At 53.7% G+C, this 19,197-nt stretch overlaps 1 protein-coding gene across 4 annotated transcripts in view; it reads left to right on the top strand.

Moving 5' to 3' along the window:
• The first annotated feature begins 849 nt into the window (after positions 1 to 849).
• SHANK2 (SH3 and multiple ankyrin repeat domains 2) overlaps positions 850 to 19,197 on the top strand; it is a 561,554-nt gene continuing 543,206 nt past the window's right edge. For all 4 annotated transcript variants that reach the window (XM_024987497.2, XM_015461388.3, XM_015461387.3 and 1 more), the window contains exon 1: positions 850 to 1,314. The gene's annotated coding sequence lies outside the window, so the exon portion shown is untranslated. The remainder of the gene's footprint in view (positions 1,315 to 19,197) is intronic.

Here is a 19,197-nt window from a genome sequence, read left to right as displayed (position 1 = left end):
GCAGATCTCTCAGGCATGTCCTATAAAATTGACTTTAAAAAATATATATATATATATTTATACACACACGTATATATTCTTCATTGGGAGACGTGGATTGAGGTTTTGTATAGGGGAAGGCTTGCTGAACGTCACAGCCCGGACGGACCCTGGTGTTTGCCAACCACCCACCCCCTCTCCCCACAAACGTCCACACTTTGGCGGGCGGAAATGCTTTCCCTTGGCAGAATACTGGCAATCTCAGGACTCAGAAACCTCCCTAGCGTCCTCAGAGACAGGTGGAGTGACCAGTGAATTATCAGGGTCTTGAGAAAAGTTTTGAGCCGGTGGCTCGGACCCCCAGGTTGGGAGGAGTAAAGCCACCTTCCCAGCTCGGAGCCGGGGGCTGGGGGGCAGGGGCTTAGGACATCCGCCTTGGGGTTTTGGCAAACCTAGCGCTGCCGGGGTCCTGGATAATAACAGGATTCCCCAGAGGGTGCCTGCTGTGAGCCGCGGGCTTTAATTCCCCTACCCGGGATGGCTGGGAGGGCCGCGGGCCGAGACGCGGGTCGGCCCGCCCGGCACGGAGGCGCCCATCCAGGCGGACGGCGGCGCGCTGCCCAGGCACAAAGTTTGCATCTGCCCCGCAAACCCTCGGAGGTGCGAGCGGCTCTGCATTTCCGAGCCCTGTAAACAGAAAACGCTCCCGGGCCGGAGCCGGCCGCGCAGAAGGAACCGGGCTTTACAAAATCCTGGGACATTCAGGTCCGCTGGGTTTCACCGGTTGGGGGGGCGGCGAGCCACGCAGCCCGGGGCGGGGCGGGGCGGCGGGCGGAGGCGGCCCCGGGCGCCCGCCGGCCCCCGGTTGCTACAACAGACCCCGCACGCCGCGGCCGAGTCGCCACCGCGGGCTGCAGCTGGACAGGGCCAGGTGGGGCGGGGTCGACCGGCCTCCGCGGGGCGGGAGGAGACCCCGGGCGAGGGGCGCACGTGAGTCCCGGGCCGCGCGCGTCCTTTGGCGCCAAGGGGATCCCTCCCCCACCCTCGCTGGCCCCGACCGCTCGCGGCCGGCCGGGGGAAGGGCTGTCCGGCCACCCCTGCCCGGAGCCCCCAGCCCGGCCGCCGCGCGGGGCGGGGCCGCGGCGTCCCCCCACCCCCTCACCACCCGGACACCTGAGCAGCGGCGGCGGCGGCGGCCGCGGCGGCTCCCGCGCTCCGGCCAGCCTGGGCTCGGCGTAGCTCCGGAGCCCGCGGCCGAGCCCAGAGAGCGCAGACGCCCGCCCTTCCCTGGGGGCTCCGACCCGCCCGGACTCCCGAAGCCGCGCCCCGAGCCAGGTGAGGCGGAGGCGGCGGGGGGTGGGGTGGGGGCATCGCGGGACGCTGCGGTTGCAGGGTGGGGGTGGCGGGGCGCACCGTGTGTGGCCGGGAAGGACAGTGGCTGGTCCCTTAGGAGCCCGGCCGTGCGGATCAGCTGCCCTGTGGGCGCTTCTGGCGTCCAGGAGCACCAACCACTGGGTAAGCGCGGTCCTGGACTCACAGAGGCTGAGGGTGGGGGGTTGGGAAAGGGTCCTTCGAGTCCTGGTGGGACTCACTTCTCTATGGAGACATCCCCACCCAGCCGCCCCCACTGTTTCGTTCGGGACTAGGGGTCGATTTAAACTGCTTTAGAAGCGGCGTGGGGCAGAGCGCAGGAGCACCCTCTTCGTCCCCCGCGCCCATGAACCCCCTTCACCTCTAGCGCCTCCCCTTGGGGCACCGCAGATGGACCTACCTCCGCCTCTTGCCCGGGGTCTCCTTGCCCTAGGTCGCCGCCCACTGGCGCGGGTAGCTGGGCCCGCATGCCTGGCGGTGGAACTGGCACGGGGCCGCCAGAGGGCGCGCGGGGGGCGGGGACCCGTGCCGCGGTCGCAAGGTCCCCGGAGACCCTGCCTCGGCTACCCCGGCCCCGCACCGGCTCCCAGAGCCCCCATCCAGGTGCGCGCGGCTGGAGCAGCGGGCTCGGCGAGGCCGGGGCCGGCGCATCTGGCGCAGGCCCGGGAGTCGTGGATGGACCCTCGGGTCCCCGGGGTCGAGCAGAGCCCCCGCCAGATGCCCGGCCTCTGCCCGCCGCGCGCCCCAGCCGGGTTGGGGGGCCCGACTGAGGCAGGTGAGTGGCCCCCCTTGCTCCGCCGCCGCCGCCCGTGAATTATGCAGGAGGCTGGCACCGGCGCGCTCGAGTTGCTCAAGTTTCCCTGGCAACTTTCGCCCGGGCATCCCTCCCCGGCTGCCGGGCAGCTGCGCCCGCGCAGCGCCGTGGCCTGGCGCCTCCGCAAGGTGTCCGGGCCGCGGGGGGCGCCTGGAGATCGCTACCGCGCACTCGCCGCCTGAGCTGGGGCCGCTGGATTTTGCGAGCAGGTATGATCCGGGTGGAGGGCCTCGCCGCCTCTGATCGGAGGGTGGGGGGCCGAGGTGGACCTGGCCCCGTGTTCGGAAGGTGCCGGGGACGGGGTGGACCTCGCCGCTGGAATTCGGAGGGTGCTGGACCGCGGCGCGCCTCCTCCCGCGCGTAGGTGCGCCCACACGGCACGGGATGGGAGGGTGGGCGCGTTGGCGAGGTCAGTGTTTCCGTGGGGCTGGGGGTGTCCGAAGGGGGCGAGGCCGCTGCTGGTGACAGTGGGCTTTCCAGGCGGAGCTTTTAAAGCGACCCTGGGCGGCTGGATCTGAGAAGTCGCTTGGGCCCCCGGATGGGAGCTCAGCCCGGGGTACCTGGGGGCCCCGGTGGGCAGCAGCTATGGGCATGGTCCCAGGGATCCTCAGAGATTTTCCGAAAATAAAGCGGTTCCCGTGTGGAAGTTCGAGGTAGTAAATTGGATAGTTTCATGACCTCTTTTTGTTTGAAACTCAAGTTCCAACGTTAATGAGGTCAATCCGCTAATTAAATTAAGCTCCAAGAAGCAGGGAGGTAATTTCGGAAGTCGTCCGCGGAGGGATGGCGGCTCGGTCTCTGCCTGGGACTTGCCCTCGGCTCGGCCGGCTCGGCCTACCCGGCCGCAGGGAGAGCCCGTGGGTGCTGGGTCCGGCCTCCATGCCAGTGTCCTGCTGGCCGCGGTCAGGAATCCTTGGTGACCACCTGTTCCGCGCCTGGGGGCTTCGGGATGTCCTGAAGAGCCCCCGGAGGTGGCTGCTTTTGGAGACCTGAGTTTTCAAACCACTTGTCCGCGATAACAAGGGTGCTATTTGATAAAAAGGTTGAACGTCTGTGTGCCTGGAACTTTGTACCCACTGAGGGCTAAATCGTGTCTGACTCTGTGACCCCATGGCCTGCAGCACACCAGGCTTCTCTGTCCTCCACTGTCTTCTGGGGTTGTGTGTGTATGTGTGTGTGTGTGTGTTGCTCAGTCGTGTCTGACTCTTTGCAACCCCATGGCTATAGCCGGCCAGGATTCTCTGTCCATGGGGATTCTCCAGGCAAGAATACTATCTTCTGGAGTTTGCTCAAATTCATGTCCCACTGAGTCGGTGATGTTATCTAACCATCTCATCCTCTGCCGCTGCCTTGCCCTAAGGGGGATTTATAAGTGGTAGCGTGGACCTTTGCCCAGGAAGTCACAGAATCCTTAAGGAGGCCAGAGGACGACCCTGTCTTAATAGGAATTAGGCCGCTTTGCAAGTGGCTGGATGTAAAACTCCTGGGGCGCAGTCTTCTCCTGGAAGCCAGTTCCATTATTGTGCTGGGGAATTTCTGCTTTTCCAAGAAGAAAAAATTGAGTGGAAAGCTGGTGCTTCTTTGGGCTCCTTTGGAAGAGGCTGTAATTCTTCTGGAATCAAAAGGAGTCCTTGACGAATAAAGTGATTTTGCCTGTAAAGGTGCTTCCCTGTGGGCAATGTTGACAGCACTTGGCCGCTCCGAACGAATTGGATCCCTTTGGGGGGTGGGGGAGGGGAGGGAATCTTTCTGCCTCCTGGCTCCCAGCACGATTGCTTTAGAAAGCCCTATCCATATGCAGGTGTGTTTCCCTGAGGTTTTCCCTCTTTAGTTTTTCTGAAGTGCTTGGGGCTGTGGGGACAGCCCCCTTACTGGCATCTAGGGGTCACCTTGGGCAGGCGATTTGGTCCAGGCCTCTGGGGGACCCCTATGTAGGAGAAGCCCTGGACCATGGGGTCAAGTGTGAGGCATGCCACCAGGAGGAGGAGGAAGGCATTCCAAGATAGCGCTGCATTTTGTATTTCGTCAGTGATGAAAAAGAGGGAAGAAAAAGCTTGAAATGAGAGAAAGGTGCGGGGAGTTAACCAATGTGCAGGAAAACAGTAGTCACACTGATTTTTATAGGAAAATAATTCTGTCTTACGCCCTCTATTTCCAGATGGTAGAGTCCTGGTGTCCTTGTCACCTCGGGTGAGTGCAGGAGGCTTTTCCAAAGTGGGGCTCAGTTTGGGAGGTGCTGAGGGAATTGTGGGGCGCCTTCACTGTGGATCTCAGGTCCTGGTTGCTGAACTCAGTTCCCCAGGCTTCCAGCTTCTGCCTGGTAAACCCGAGGCCCAGCTTGGCAAAAGGCTTGCAGACCTGGGCTCGGGAGTTGCTCCTGGAGTCATGGGTGGGGGAGTGTGTGGCTGGAGAAGCTTGGAGAAAAACGTACAAGCACAGACTCCCTGCGCCTCACACTGTCCCAAGCCCCAGGGAGGGAACATTTAGGATCTTCCAAGTCACCCCCGGGGCCATTTTATTGAATCCTCTGCATTGTGGGAAAGACTAGATTGAGGAGGAAAACACCCCAAACAAAGGCCCGATCGTTTTTGTCTTGGAAGCCCCCTCATCCTCACCTGGGACACTGACTGGGTGAAGGGCTCAGAGTCAGGCCGGGGGACCCTTGTGATCTGGCCTTGACCCGCCTACCCGAATAAAGGACTGGGCATTCATTCAGAGGTGATCTAGGTTATACTGGATTTTCTCTGTGGGGCTGGGGGCAGGGGGCCGCCCCGGAGGTTCCAGGCCGGAGAGGAGATGTGAGGGGTGACAGTTAGTGCTGGTAGCACAGGAGCTGTGATGCAGGTGGCCGTCGGGTGCTGTAGGGCACCGAGAGCGTCCCCAGCCCAATCTGGGAAAGGAAGAAATCGCAGAACACCTGGCCGAGGCCTGGGGTGTCAGATCATGGCTGTGATGCCCTGGGAGCTATCAGGAATGCTCTGGTTCTCACTCTGGCCACTCTAAGTTTCTCCCCATCTGCCCAGCATGGCGCTGGACCTTGCTGTAGATGACCTCATCCAAGTTTCCTGAGACTCCAGGAAGAGAAGGACTTCCCTGGTGGTCCAGTGGATAAGGCTCCGCTCTGCATTGAAGGGGATGCCGGTTCAGTCCCTGGTCAGTCCCTGGTCGGGGAGCTAAGATCCCGCATGCCTCGGGGCCAAAAATCTGAAACACAAAGCAGAAACAGTGTTGTTGTGGTTGTTCCGTGGCTCAGTCCTGTCCCACCCCGTGGACCGCAGCACGCCAGGCTTCCCTGCCCCGCACCGTCTCCCAGAGTCTGCTCAAACTCGTGTCCCTCGAGATGGCCATCCAACCATCTCATCCTCTGTCGCCCCTTCTCCTCCTGCCCTCAATCTTACCCAGCCTCAGGGTCTTTTCCAATGAGCTGGCTCTTCCCATCAGGTGGCCTAAGTATTAGAACTTCAGCTTCAACATTGTAACCAATTCAATAAAGTTTTTTAAAAAAATGGTCCACGTCAAACAAAACAAAGCAAAACGAAACGTCCATGAAGAGATTGGTGCAATCGGTTATTCCCATTTTACAGATCAGGAGCCTGAAGCCCAGAGGAGTGAAGCCTCTTGCCCCAGACCACACAGCAAGGGAATATGGGAGCTGGGGTCGCACCAGGCAGCCTGGAAGAGCCCAGCCCTGAGTCCCCACACCGCACACGTCACCCAGTGGGAAGACTCATCCCGTTAGAAGTTTGTTTCTCTTGTTACTATGGTGTGAGAAAAACTGTAGCCAGCAAGTGAAAACCAGAGTTTCTGATCACACTTCCTGGTGTGATAGACCTTTTTTTTCTTTGAAAGCAGATACAAGAAATGCTTTGAAAGGGCTCAAAATGTTACTGTCACTGGCTCCCGTGGTTATTCTCAAGTGGGTCTCTGGTGGCAAGGATACATCCAGCACAGGCCTGGCCACCACTGAATGGGCTTCCAGTCTTGATGGAAGGGGAAGGGGAGCCCTGGAAGGGGAAGGGGAGCCCGCGTCCCCACCGGGCAGGCCTGAGCCGGCCTGGGGCTCGGGGCCAGTGCACTGGGTCAGAGCTGACGGATGTGCCCTGGGATGGGCCAGCTGAGGCTCCTGTCACCTTCTGGGGGGGGCGGTAGAGGCAGAAGCCAGTGCAGGGAGGGGCGGGACAGGGCTTGAAAACGGTCCTGGGGAGGTTTCCGGAGTGCTTCCTTTGACTCTCGGGACTGAATGAAGCCATGGGCTCCAGAGGTCAAAGCTGCCGAGTGCCTCCGTTCCTTCCTTCCTCTCCTTCCCACCTCTCTCTACACCTTCGTACCATCCATCCTTCCTTCCCCCTCCCTCCCACTTTCTTTCCTTCTTTCTTGTCTTTTTTCTTAGGTATATAGTCATCTTTATTTTTTTTTATTATTTTTTTATAGTCATCTTTATTATGATTCATGAGTCCGTTAGAAACCGACACACACAAATCCCTTCATTAAGCCATCAAGATTCTCATGGGCTTCTGGTTTCCACTCATTGAGAATCCACGATTTCCTTGAGAATGCAGCGGGGCTGGAGGAAAGGCCAACATCCGAGTGTCCCTATGACACTCCTCTGTCCCTGCCTCGTCGGGGGCCTGAAGGGGTCTCAGGGCATCCCAGGTCGCCACGCTACGATGTCGTCACACACCTGCCCACACTCAGGTGTCTCCTGGAATTCCTTACACGTCAGTGGGCACCTGGTCATAGAACACTCTGTTTCTCTGCTGTCTCTTGCTGGGCAAGTCCAGGGTTATATGTTGTACCCAAACTTAACGCTGTTGGATTGTCCAGATTTATCTTCCAGAAAGAGTGTGTTACTCACTTTGGCCAGCTCTCCCTGCAAATAAAGCATGCCAGAGCATCGCGTGTTTTTGTTTTTGAAGAGTTTTTGATGTGGACCATTTTTAAAGTCTTTATTGACTGTGATGCTCTTTTACGTGTGTTGGTGTTTTGGCCAAGAGGCATGTGGGGTCTTAGCCTCCCGACCAGAGGTCTAACTCGCACCCGCTGTGCTGGAGGGCGGACTCTTTGCCACTGGGCCGCCAGGGAAGTGCCCCCACTGCGTTTTCAAGTCAGCTTCTAAAGTTGTGCTTCGTAGGTTTAAATATTTGCCCAGGATGTAGAGCTTGGTCTGGGGAGTGAACACTGACATTTGGAAAGGAACTGTTCCTGACTTTAACCGTATCTACTGCAGCCTAAAGTGTGACTTGATACCCACCTTTTCTTGATAGGTAACTGAGGGCCTATAGGGGATGCTCTTTGCTCCTCTCCTTTCCTGGATTTATACCCCCTGCTTCCCGAGGCGTTTTACCCTGATGTCGTAGACTTTTATCTTTGTTGTTCAGTCGCTGACTTGTGTCCAACTCTCTGCAACCCCATGGACTCAGCATGCCAGGCTTCCCTGTCCTTCCTGTTCCCCAGAGTTTGCTCAGATTCATGTCCATTGAGTAAAGGATGTTATCTGACTGTCTCATCCTATGCAACCCTCTTCTCCTTTTGCCTTCAATCTTTCCCAGCATCAGGATCTTTTCCAGTGAGTCGGCTCTTTGCATCAGGTGGCCAAAGTATTGGAGCTTCAGCTTCAGCATCCATCCTTCCAATGAATATTCAAGGTTGACTTCCTTTAAGACTGACAGGTTTGATCTCCCTGTTGTCCAAGGGACTCCCAAGAGTCCTCTCCAGCTTATGGGTCTTCATGCTTGTCGGTTTCTTATTAACTGATCAAGCGTAGTTCTCTGCAAGGAAAATATCCATACATTGACTTTAAAATTCTTCTGTGACCTCAAGCTGCTAAGTATTAAAAAAAAAAATCCCTTTTGGATTGAGAAAGCCCTGCGATCAAGCAGTGTAAGTACATTACAGATTTTTAGAAATGGAAAATATTGCTGGAAATGCCTCTCTTAGCGATCAGGAGGTGGATGTTTCAGGTGTTTGAATTAAAGCCTTTGTTTGGGGTTTGGGAGTCTGCTCCCCACAAGATTCAGAGAGGGCTGGAAGGCTTTTGGTAGGTAAAAGATGGGAGGGGCTGCTGGGGAAAGGGATGTGTCCCAGGCCCTTCTGTGACAGAGTGATTTCGGGGAAGACTGATTCTCTTTAGACTGGGCCCCTTGAAAAGGGTTTTACTTTGCAGCCCCTGCAGGGGAGGAGAAGGGGGTGGGTAAGATTCAGCCCAGACCTCTGGGTTCTGGCAGGTGGTTCCCCGCTGTGGACGGGATGTCTTGCCCCAAACTGCTCACTCAGGGCTCCTTCCAGGGCTGCGCAGGAGAGAGAGAGGCAGGGCCTGTTGTCCTGGCCGGGCGGGGAGCGGCTCCCCCCGGGACCCTTCCTGGGGCTCTTGGGCCTGTGGCGTGGCTTGGGCCTGGCGAAGGGGAGGACGGAGCGACGGGACCATGGCTCTCCAGTTTGAGTCCCGGGAGGGGCCCAGGTCGAGGGTCACACCTACTGGGGCCTGGCTTGAAGGAGGGAAATGAGCCCTGGAACCTTCCTGGAAATTCTGGGCCCCCTGCCCTGTGGAGGAGGCAGGCTGGGTGAGTGGTGAAGGGGTGCTTCTGCCCGCTTGACCGTGCCCCTCAAAGCCCAGGGCACAGCGGCTCGTTTCTCAGGATTTTCTTGATCCCCGCCCCCATCACCCTGGACAGGGGTCTGGCAAACACTGGTGTTGGCCTGTGCTGCATGGGGGACCCGTCACCAGGCAGGCACTTCCCCAGGAAAGGACCAGGTCTTGCTTCTCTGTTGCCCAGGGATGGGAGGGCACTGGTTCAGAGTAGCCCTTGTCACATGGCTGGATGGCATCAGTGGGTCCAGACTTCCCCTCCCACGCGGATGTCCAGCGCCCAGGCAGGCCACTGGCCCGCTCTTTCTTGGCCTCACCCTGAGGGTTCAGACCCGGGAACAGTCTGGCCGCTCCCTGCCACCGCCTCCAGGATGCCGGGTCATGGCAGGTGGCACGTGGATTTACCTCCACCCGGATGACTGCCGGGGTGTTCACAAAGCTGGCGCCCGGGGAAGGGGGGTGGGGCAAACCTTCAGCTGTGGTTAAATGGTTTTGTTTTTGAACGCGGAGTCCAGGTGAAGCTGGGGGTGGAATTCCTGAAGATGGCTGTGGCGAGCCTGGTGTGTGTGGTTAATGATTCTCCAGACATGGGGTGGTAATTGGCACGCTCTGGGTTTCCAAGGGTTTCAAGGCTTCTTGGCTTTCCTGCAGGGAAATGGTCCAGAACTGCGTGGGGGCTGCCTGTGTGGGTGTGTCCTGATCCTTCGGGGTCCTTCTGGGCGTGTCCCAGGCCGGTGAGTGACGGCAGGGGTGTCTGGATTCTGCGGTCTCTCCATCAGCCTGTTTCTGGTGAGGGTCTCTGAGTTGAGGGGGGCGGACACCCACTCAGACCAGGCTCAGGGGCGTATTAGGGGATCCAGGCAGTCACTGCCACTGCCAGGCCAGACGGGCTCCCAGAGTCGTCTTTCCCTCCGTCTCTCTTTCTCGTGGCCCATCTTGATGACTTTACGTCGTGAAAATCAGGGATATATGTGTACCTGTGGCCGATTCACGTTGAGGTTTGACAGAAAACAACAAAATTCTGTAAAGCAATTATCCTTCAATAAAAAATAAAAAAAAAATCAGGGTGACAGCGAGTGTGTGGGCCTGCAGGCTTCACCGTGTGGACGCGCCCCGTCTGTGATGCAGTCCCGAGAGGGGGCACTTGTGTCCTCACGCACATTCTCCGGGGGAGTAAACCAAGGCGGAGGGAGCCAGCCTGGCTGCCAGGACCTGTGCCAGGCAGCCGTCCATCCCACGGTGCAGAATTAGGGACCCTCCCTTCCCTCCACTCTACGCATGGACATCACCACATGGTCAGTACCGAAGTCAGATTGATTATATTCTTTGTAGCCGGAAATGGAGAAGCTGTATACAGTCAGCAAAAACAAGACCTGGAGCTGACTGTGGCTCAGATCGTCAGCTCTTTATTGCAAAATTCAGGCTCAAAATGAAGAAAATAAAGAAAGCCTCTAGGCCATTCAGCTATGACCTGAATCAAATCCCTTATGATCGTACAGTGCAGGTGATGGATAGATTCAGGGGACTAGATCTGGTGGACAGAGTGCCTGAACAACTGTGGATAGAGGTTTGTGATGTACAGGAGGTGGTGACCAAAACCATCCCCAAGAAAAAGAAATGCAAGAACGCAAAGTGGTTGTCTGAGGAGACCTTCAAATAGCTAAGAAAAGAAGCGCAGTGAAAAAGCAAAGGAGAAAGGGAAAGATACACCCAAGTGAATGCAGAGTTCCAGAGAATAGCAAGGAGCGATAGCAAGGTCACTTCTTAAGTGACCAGTGCAAAGAAATAGAGGAAAACAATAGAATGGGGAAGACTAGAGATTTCTTTAAGAAAACTGGAGATACCAAGGGAACATTTCATGCAAAGATGGGCACAATAAAGGACAGAAATGGTATGGACCTAACAGAAGCAGAAGATATTAAGAAGAGGTGGCAAGAATACACAGAAGAGCTATACAAAAAAGCTCTTAATGACCCAGATAACCATAAAAGTGTGATCACTCACCTAGAGGGAGACATCCTGGAATGTGAAGTCACTCGGGCCTTAGGAAGCATCACTACAAACAAAAGGCTAGTGGAGGTGATGGAATTCCAGCTGAGCTATTTCTAATCTTAAAAACTGATGCTGTGAAAGTGCTGCACTCATTATACCAGCGAATTTGGAAAACTCAGCAGTGGCCACAGGATTGTGAAAGGTTGTTGTTGAATCACGCAAATACACCGGGATTCTTGGCCCCCGGAGGAGAAGAATTCAATCCGGGGCCAGAGACGAGGCTTGATCGCTCAGAGCTTTTGTGTAATAAAGTTTTATTAAAGTATAAAGGAGATAGAAAAAGCTTCTGACATAGGCATCAGAAGGGGGCAGAAAGAGTACCCCCTTGCTAGTGTTAACAATGAAGTTATATAATCCAAAGAACGTCTGGAGGTTGTAAAGACCTCATCAGACCTACTCCCATAATTTACATTTTAAGATAACACTGTCCTCAGGCAAGATACATCCTTGTAAAGACCAGGTCTACTCCCATAATTAACATTTTAAGATAACAGAAGGTTGAATCCAAAGACACTCCTTAGGCAAGATACATTATTGTTATATAATCCTAAGGAATGTGGAGAAAGAAAAAAAGTTTGTCCTTTCTTCCTCCTTGAGAATTTCAGACCTCTGTCTCCTTGGGGACCCCTAGACTCCCTATCAACCTCCCTAGGAACTGACTCTCTCAATTGGAAAAGGTCAGTTTTCATTCCAGTCCCAAAGAAAGGCAATGCCAAAGAATGCTCAAACTACCGCACAGTTGCACTCATCTCACACGATAGTAAAGTGATGCTCAAAATCTTACAGTCGAGGCTTCAACACCATGTGAACCGAAAACTTCCAGATGTACAAGCTGGATTTAGAAAAGACAGAGGAACCAGAGATCAAATTGCCAACATATGCTGAACCATAGAAAAAGCAAGGGAATTCCAAAAAAAAATCTACTTCTGCTTCATTGACTATGTTAAAGCCTTTGACTGTGGATCACAACAAACTGTGAAAAATTCTTAATGAGATGAGAATATCAGATCACATTACCTGCTTCCTGAGAAATCTGTAGGCAGGACAAGAAGCAACAATTAAAACTGGACATGGAACAACAGACTGGTTTCAAATTGGGAAAGGAGTACGACAGGCTATATATTGTCACCCTACTTATGTAACTTATATGTAGAGTGCATCATGCAAAATGCTGGGACGGATGAATCACAAGCTGGAATCAGGATTGCCAGGAGAAATACCAATAACCTCAAATATGGAGATGATACCACTTTAATGGCAGAAAATGAAGAGGAACTAAAGAGCCTCTTGATGAAGGCAAAAGGAGAGTAAAAAAGCTGGTTTAAAACTCAACATTCAAAAAACTATGATCATGGCATCTGGTCCCATCATGTCATGGCAAGCAGATGGGGGAAATTACTGGAAAATGATGGAAACTGTCAGATTTCATTTTCTTGGGCTCCAAAATCAATGTGGACATTGCAACCATGGAATTAAAAGATGCTTGCTCCTTGGAAGAAAAGCTGTGACAAACCTAGACAGTGTATTAAAAAGCAGAGACATCACTTCCTGACAAAGGTCTGTGCAGTCAATGCTACGATTCTTCCAGTAGTCATGTATGGATGTGAGAGCTGGACCGTAAAGAAGGCTGAGCACTGAAAAATCGATGCTTTAGAACTGTGGTGCTGTAGAAGACTCTTGAGAGCCCCTTGGACTGCAAGGAGATCAAACCAGTCAATCTTAAAGGAAATCAGTCCTGAATGTTCATTGGAAGGTCTGGTGCTGAAGCTGAAGTTGCAGTCCTTTGGCCACCAGATGTGAAGAGCTTACTCTTTGGAAAAGACCCTGATGCTGGAAGGGTGAGGGCAAGAGGAGAAGGGGTGACAGGGGGTGAAATGGTTGGATGGCTTCACTGACTCAGTGGACATGAGTTTGAGCAAGCTCTGGGAGATAACGAAGGACAGCGGGCGTGCTGCAGTCCCTGGGGTCACAAAGAGTCAGACATGACTCAGCGACTGAATGACAACAGCCCTTCCCACCCCCTGTCATCTTAGGGATGATGGCCAAGCTTCCCTTTCTGCTCCTTGCAGGATGAATGCAGCAGGGTAGCACAGGGCTGCTCAAACTTTAGGTCTGAGGATCCTACTCCCCTCGTTGAAGAGTTCTAGGGACCCCTGAGAGCCTTTTGTTTATGTGGGTTGTATCTATGGATATGTATCCTATTAGCAGGGCTTCCTAGGTGGTGCTAGTGGTAAGGAACCTGCCTGCCCGTGCAGGAGATGTAAGAGATGCAGGTTCATTCCCTGGGTTGGGAAGATCTCCTGGAGGAGGGTATGTCAACCCACTCCAGTATTCTTGCCTGGAGAATCCCATGGACAGAGGAGCCTGTGGGCTACAGTCTATAGAGTCGCAAAGAGCTGGACACGACATAAGCGACTTACATGCACACACACATACTGTTAGAAGTTTAAAAAGATAATTTAAAAATATTTAACAGTGCATTTAAAAATGACAGTAGCTAAACCCATATATGTTAATGTAGTTAACGTCTTTTTATGAAAAACAAAAACAACAGCTGTTTTGCAAAACAAGCTAAGACAGTGAAAAGTGTGGCATTGGTCCAGGAGGTCATCAGCAGTCCCCACCCCACGGGACGGGCCTGCTGGTGGTGGCACGTGAGTCCAGGAGGTCATCAGCAGTCCCCACCCCACGGGATGGGCCTGCTGGTGGTGGGACGTGGGCTCAGCCAGGCCAGAGCTGCTTCGATCCACAGCGGGGGTTGTGTGTGACTCTTTTTCGACCCTATGGATAGCCTCATGCCAGGCTCCTCTGTCCATGGCATTCTCCAGGCAAGAATACTGCAGTGGGTTGCCACTTCCTCCTCCCAGGGATCTTCCCGACCCAGGGATCGAACGCACGTCTCCTGCATTACTTCTGAGCCACCCGGAAAGCTAGATGATGTGGCGGTGACAGTGGGGAGCCAGGCAGTTCCTTAGGTGAGAAGACTGTGTCTTGATCCCGGAGGGGGACCACGTGCAGAGGGACGGGTGGACAGAGGCGGCTGGGGGCCGGGGCAGCCCCCTGGAGGGAGGCAGACTTCATCTGAGAGGAAAGGTCTTCCCACACTTCTTCCTTTCCAGCCTGGGTGCTTCTGTTTCACTGTCTTGCCCAGGCGCCCTGGCTGGAACCCTCGGGACACCGTTGAAAGGAGGTGGTGAGAAGGCGCGCCGGGCCTGGCCCCTGGTCTCAGGAAGCCTCCAGCCGTTCACCATCACGTGTGGCGTGCGGATGCCCTCTGTCAGGCTGAAGGGGTTCTCTTTTCCTTGCTGAGCGTTTACGTCGCGAAGTGGCTCTGTGTTTGTCAAGAGCCTTTTCTGTATCTCTTGGGAGGATCAGCTGCATTTTGTCCTTTATTCTATTAATATGGTGTCTTACATTAATTGATTTTTCGATATTAAACCAATTTTGCATTCTTGGGATAAATCCCACTTGATCATGGTTTATAATCCTTTTTGTAAGCTGCCAGATTCAGTTGACTAGAATTTTGCTGAGCTTTTTTGTGTGTATGTGCATAAGAGCTATGGGTCTGTAGTTGTCTTGGGATGGTATCATGGTAATATTGGCCTTATAAAATTGTTGGGGTGTATTCTCTTCTATTTTTTGGAAGAATTTGCAATGAGTTGGTATTAATTCTTTTTTCTTAAATTGAAGTATAGTTGATTTATGACACTGTAAATTTAATTTCTGCTGTACCTCAAAGTGATTGAGTTATACACATGTATAAATCCTTTTTTGGTGTTTTCCATGTATATAAGTATAGTCTATCACAGGATATTGAATATAGCTCCCTGTGCCGTACAATACACGTGTAGATGTATCATGCTCAGTTGTGTCTCTTTGCGACCCCACGGACTGTGGCCCGACGGGCTCCTCTGTCCGTGGGATTTCCCAGGCAAGATTATTGGAACAGGTTGCCATTTCCTCCTCCAGGGGATCTTCCCGACCCAGGCATCAAACTCCACTCTCTGTGTCTCCTGCGTTGGCCGGGGGATTCTTTACCGCTGAGCCACCTGGGAGAACCTTGTGTTTTGTCCAGTCTACGTATAATAGTTTGCGTCTGCTAAGCCAAGCTCCGAGCTCCATTCCCCTCCCTCTACACCGCCCCCGGCCACCGCAAGTCTGTGCTTCGTGTCTGTGAGGCTGTTTTTGTGTCATAGACAGGTTCATTTGTGCTGTGTTTTCCATTCCACATGGAAGTGGTATCATACGATACTCGTCTTGCTCTGCCTTCACTTGGTGTGATAACCTCCAGGTCCATCCGTGTTTCTGCACACGGCGTTGCGTCGTTCTTTTTAGTAGCTGAGCAATATTCTATTGTATAGTGCACCACACCTTCCGTCTGTTCCTCTGTCGATGGACACTTAGGTTGCATCCGTGTCTTGGCTGTTAAGAATAGTGCTGGTCTGATAGGAGGAACCTGTATGTTCTTCAGAAATTAATTCTTTAAATGTTTGGTAGAATTCACCAGTGAGGCTGCCTGGGCCAGAGCTTCGCTTTGTGTGAAGTTTTGACTTTGGTAACTGGCTCCCTGCCTGGTCTGCGTGTGCCCAGGCCTTCTTTTTCTTCTTGAGTCCCGGTGGTTGGTTGCATTTCACTGAAATCTGTCTGATTGCTCTCAGCATCTAATCCATTGTCCTTCCGTCGTCCATAGCGCTCCCTTGTCTTCCTCTGTGTTCCCTCGAGGCTGGTAAAAGTGTCCCCCCTTCATTTCTGAGTTTGGTGATTTGAGTGTTTCCCCGTCCTGATCATTCTAAATGAACAGTTTCTCAACTTTATTGACTTTTTCAAAGAACCAGCTTTGGTCTCATGTTTTGCTCTGTTTTTCTACGTTCGTTTTCATTACTTTCCACCTTCGCCTTTATGATCGCCTCCTTTCTGCTCTCTCAGTGTTAGCTGTAGCCGGAGGAGACAGACGGTGAGAAGAGGGTTGGCAGAGAGGCACCTCTGTGGCCCAGTGGGAAGGAGAGCCTGTTGAGGGGGTTGGGATGGAGGGTGGGTACGGTGAGCCTCCCGGAGGAGCCGCATTTGAGCCTGACTTGAAGGCAGGGAGGGAAGCTGTAAGTGAGAAGTAAGGAATTGGATGGAAATCGATGTGGAAAGCACTTTTTTGCACTTAACATTTTTAAGTTGTGCTAAGATGTATGTAACATACAATTTACCATCTTAACCACGTTAAGACGCTCACTCACCATCTCCTCCCCCAGCCCCTGGACCCCACCATCCTGTGGTGCTGGAGAAGACTCGAGAGTCCCTTGGACTGCAAGGAGATCAAACCAGTCCATCCTGAAGGAAATCAGTCCTGAATAGTCATTGAAAGGACTGATACTGAAGCTGAAGCTCCAATCCTTTGGCCACGTGATGCGAAGAGCCAACTCATTGGAAAAGACCCTGATGCTGGGAAAGATTGAAGGCAGGAGGAGAAGGGGACGACAGAGGATGAGACGGGTGGATGGCATCACTGACTCAATGGACATGAGTTTGAGAAGCTCCAGGAGATGGTGAAGGATGGGGAAGCCTGGTGTACTGCAGTCCATGGGGTCACAAAGAGTCAGACATGACTGAGCGACTGACCTGACTCACTGACTGAGCCATGTTAGGCCCACAACTCAGTGGCATTAAGAGCACTCACACTGTCATACGACCATCACACCATCCATCTCCAGAGCCTTCCATCGTCCATCTACACTTTGTCCCCATAAACACTCACTGCCCGTCTCCTCCCCCAGCCCCTGGCCCCCACCATCCTGCTCTCTGTCTCTGTGGATTTGATGACTGTAGTCCTCATGTAAGTAAAAACATACAGTACCTCCTTCTGTGTCTGGCTTATTTCACTGGGCATAGTGTCCTCCAGGTTCATTCATGCTGTGGCTTGTGTCCGAATTTCCTTCCTTATTAAGGCTTAATCGGAGAAGGCAATGGCACCCCACTCCAGTACTCTTGCTTGGAAAATCCCATGGACGGAGGAGCCTGTTAGGCTGCAATCCATGGGGTCTCGAAGAGTTGGACACGACTGAGCGACTTCACTTTCACTTTTCACTTTCATGCATTGGAGAAGGAAATGGCAGTCCACTCCAGTGTTCTTGCCTGGAGAATCCCAGGGACGGGGGAGCCTAGTGGGCTGCCGTCTATGGGGTCGCACAGAGTCGGACACGACTGAAGTGACTTAGCATAGCATAGCATATTAAGGCTTAATAATCCCTGGTGGCTCAGTGGTGAAGAATCCACTTGCCGAGGAGACTTGGGTTTTGTCTTGGATGGGAAAGATCCCCAGGAGAAGGGAATAGCCACCCACTCCAGTATTCCTGCCTGGGAAATCCCATTGACAGAAGAGCCTGGCGGGCTACAGTCCATGGGGTTGCAGAAGAGTCAGATGGGACTGAGCGACTGAACAAGCACCACCACCTTCCGTTGTGTGAATGGGCCACATTTTGTGTATCTGTTCATCCGTCCATGGACACTCCGTTGTATCCACCTTTTGGCTGTTGCGAGTGATGCTGCCGGGAATGTGGGTATTCCAGCCCCTCCTTTCAGAAGTCACGTTTTAAAGCAGTGAGCAGCCCAAGGCCCATCTGGTCTCAGGATGGCAAAGCTGAGACTCTCTCACCACTCTCCTTAGCCAGATTACTTTCTTACAGGAAGAGGCCCATCTTTCCTCCTGAGTGTCTCCACAAGGCAGGGGTGACCTCACACGCCAGAGAAGTTCCACGTCCAGTGTTCCCACCCGCAGGGAGGAAAGGCGCTTCTGCCTGGGAATCTGGGTCTCCCCTCTGAGGGTCCATCTGGGGCTAGGACAGGACCGAGGAGGGCACCGGGCTGGAGAGTGGCCTTCTGAGGGTCCATCTGGGACTAGGACAGGACCGAGGAGGGCACCGGGCTGGAGAGTGGCCTCCTGCATGATATCGCTGATTCACTCCACTGGTCAGTTGCCAAGTCGTGTCCAACTCTCTGTGACCCCATGGACTGTAGCACGCCAGGCTTCCCTGTCCTTCACCATCTACCGGAGTTTGCTCAAACTCATGTCTGTTGAGTCAGCGATGCCATCCAGCCATCTCATCCTCTGTTGCCCCTTTCTCCTTCTGCCCTCAATCTTTCCCAGCATCAGGGTCTTTTCCAGTGAGTTTGCTCTTCTTATCAGGTGGCCAAAGGATTGGAGCTTCAGCTTCAGCATCAGTCCTTCCAATGGATTTTCAGGGTTGACTTCTTTCAGAATGGACTGGTTGGATCTCCTTGCAGTCCAAGAGACTCTCAAGAGTCTTCTCCAGCACCACAGTTCAAAAGCATCAATTCCTCAGCACTAAGCCTTCTTGATGGTTCAGCTCTCACATGTGTATATGACCATTGGAAAAACCATGGCCTTGACTGAACGGATTCATTCACTGACTGCCTTCTGATGTCCCAGGATTTCTGTTCCGAGTCATTCCGAGCCCATTGCCATGAGGCATCTGCTCTCTTGTGATCATTTCCGTGTTTTGCTGTGCACTCGTGTGTTATTTCTTCCATCAGGACTTAGCCCTTGTGTCTGGTACCCGTGTGGATCCAGTTTGTCCGTCTCAGCACCGGAGGACCCGCCCCCTGGCCTGCTGGCTCAGCCCCTCCCGCTCTGTCATGGCTCCGGCTCGAGAGTCGTCTGGGGATTGCTTTTCTGTCGATGTGGCTCCAAGTCCACCATGAATGTTTACAGTCCCCCGAAGGAAGCTTTGATGCTCGGCGATAGGATCTCCTCTAGACCGCACGCAGCCACGTTGCAAAGCATTCCCTCTTGTGGTTGAGAAAAGGAGTCCGTTCAGAGGGATGGGTCAGCTCAGGGCTCCCCATCGGGGAGGATCAAGCTTAGACAGGCCGGACCCGCGGGCTCAGCCAGTCCAAGGCGATGCCGGACCGCTGAGCCAGTGCCTCACGTTGTGCGTACGGGACTGTTGCCTTCTGGGCGAGACACCCAGGTTGGCGCCGATCAGCTGTGTTCGTTCAGTATGGTGGTGCCAGCCCCACGGAGCTATTGAGCCCTTGAAACGTGGCTAGTGCCGCAAGTTGAAATGTCAGCGTTTAACATGTCTTGAATTCCGGAAAATATATTATAAATATTCATTTCAACTGGTTTTCTTCTTTTTTCTGTTTGAAACATGGCTACTTGGGAATTGAAAATTACATTTGTGGCTTCAATTCTGTAGCTGTCCCTCACTGCGGGCTGGGATCGGCTTCCTTATTTCTTCGTCCCCTGCCCCCGCCCCCGCCCCAAGTCCCTCCTGCTTCCACCTGGCATCCCTCCGTGTTGTTCTCAGATGGAGCCCCCTTTCTGCAGAGGTGATTCCTGGGTTCAGTAGTAGGACTTCATTGGAGGAACAGGGAGAGAGGTGAG

This window comes from Bos taurus, chromosome 29 (assembly GCF_002263795.3).
Source record: "Bos taurus isolate L1 Dominette 01449 registration number 42190680 breed Hereford chromosome 29, ARS-UCD2.0, whole genome shotgun sequence".
Lineage (NCBI taxonomy): Eukaryota > Metazoa > Chordata > Mammalia > Artiodactyla > Bovidae > Bos > Bos taurus.
The sequence above is the reverse complement of the archived record's forward strand: the minus strand, read 5'-3'. Positions and strand labels throughout refer to the sequence as shown.